This window comes from Austrofundulus limnaeus, unplaced genomic scaffold, assembly GCF_001266775.1.
Source record: "Austrofundulus limnaeus strain Quisiro unplaced genomic scaffold, Austrofundulus_limnaeus-1.0 Scaffold457, whole genome shotgun sequence".
NCBI classification, from domain to species: domain Eukaryota; kingdom Metazoa; phylum Chordata; class Actinopteri; order Cyprinodontiformes; family Rivulidae; genus Austrofundulus; species Austrofundulus limnaeus.
In genome coordinates this window covers 196,307-198,147 of record NW_013952859.1, presented here as the reverse complement: position 1 = coordinate 198,147, position 1,841 = coordinate 196,307, and positions in this window count along the sequence as shown.

Sequence of the window (1,841 nt, the reverse complement as noted above, 5' to 3'; positions counted from 1 at the left end):
ATATAATCACTTGAATCAACTAAGCGTTTAAGATGGAAAATAAGCAAAAACGGCATCGTTTATGCCTTGGGGTTCCCCCGGAGGAGCTGGAAGAAGTGGCTGGGGAGAGGGAGGTCTGGGCCTCCCTTCTGAAGCTGCTGCCCCCGCGACCCGACCCCGAAAATGCTAATGCTCCAGACAAACCAGCTAAAAATATTATTGCCTCTTCGCCTATGCAGTGGGGGATAATTGTTTACCCATTTGATGAACAAATATCAAAGACTGTTACAATGTTCTTACATGAATTCATGACATCACCCAGAGAATTCCAGATTTGGTAGATTAACTATTACTGATGTGTATATATTTCTGAAAAGTTAAAATAAAAAAGGTAGAAATTAGTAAAAAAAAAAAACTGAAAACAAAACTAAATCAAGTTCAATTCAATTCAAAAATACATTTTTGATCCCAGAGGGAAATTAGATGCTGTAACTCAAAGTTATAGATGCTGATGGCTGTGGGCAGTAAAGATCTTCTGTAGCGGTCTGTATTACAGCGAAGTTGAAGAAGGCTCAGACCGAAGACACTCTGTGTTTCCATGACAGTCTGATGAAGAGGATGGTCAGGGTTGTCCACAATGTTCTTGATTTTATGTAAAATCCTTCTTTGCACCATCATCTACACAGGATTTTGGTAACTCTTGTTATTTGTGTTACCACTTCTTCCTTCAGGAATTATCTGCCACATTCTCAACAAATGTCTGTTTCACCTACTGTCTTTATGTCCACTCTAACTGCCTCCTGTAATTCTTCTCAGAAGTCTACCTGGCAGCTCCGTCTCCTACATCMTCTCTCTAAAACCATTGGAAGGGCACGCTCTGCACACTTTGGTGATGTTCCCAAGCCTGGAGGAAGGGTATTAGGTGTAAAATTTAGGCCAAAACAAACATGCTGATCACAAATATAACATCTATGCAGGATCCATTAAAGCTGGGGTTTGACAACAAACACCTCTGGTGCTGACCAGCAGAGCACTGTTGTAAATTGGTGGAAGACCATAGAGAAGAAGAGGAGGAATGTGTGTAAGAGAACAAGAAAGACWGGAGGTCGCAGCAGGCTCTCTGAAGTTTGTAAATCTAAACAAATCCAATGCAGAACCACTTTAAACACTAAACCTTATAAAGACCAACAGGAGTGGCTCCTGGTATTAAAGTTTTTTCAAAGAGTTTTTGGTGTCTGTCACTAGCTGCTTCAGAACATGATATCTGCTTTCTAAAACACAAACGTTAGAGGAAAAACAAACAGATTACATTCAGACAATTTTATTCCCAACTGCTACTGATGACTGACTTGATACTGATACTTAAGACTAACTTGTCTTAAAGGGATGTGTGTATGCAGAAAAAAAGACAGAAGTGTTTTGACATAAAAATGGTTTTAAAGAACATCTAAAAGCGACAACTGGTTCGAATTGTTGAACTGGTTTTCACCTGAATCTCTGATCTGAAACATCCCTCTTTTTTAGGGGAGTTAGCAGTTTGCTGAGCACAAACAGAAACGCTGTGCCCTCCTTCCCTGTTCTTCCTCACACACACACACACACACACACACACACACACACACATTCTTGTATTTGCTACCTTCTTGAGACCACCTGAAAAACACCTACCTTTTTAGGACCACCCTTTCCAGACATGTTAGAAACATATAAAAAGCAGTTCTGAGCATGAAAAAAAATCTATTTTTTTACTATTACTTTAGATTACTGAAAAAGCAAAAATTTGTAATTTTTTTTAAATTACAGCATACATTTACTATTCTTTTTAGGACCACCACCACAAAATAAATAAATTAATAATAAAA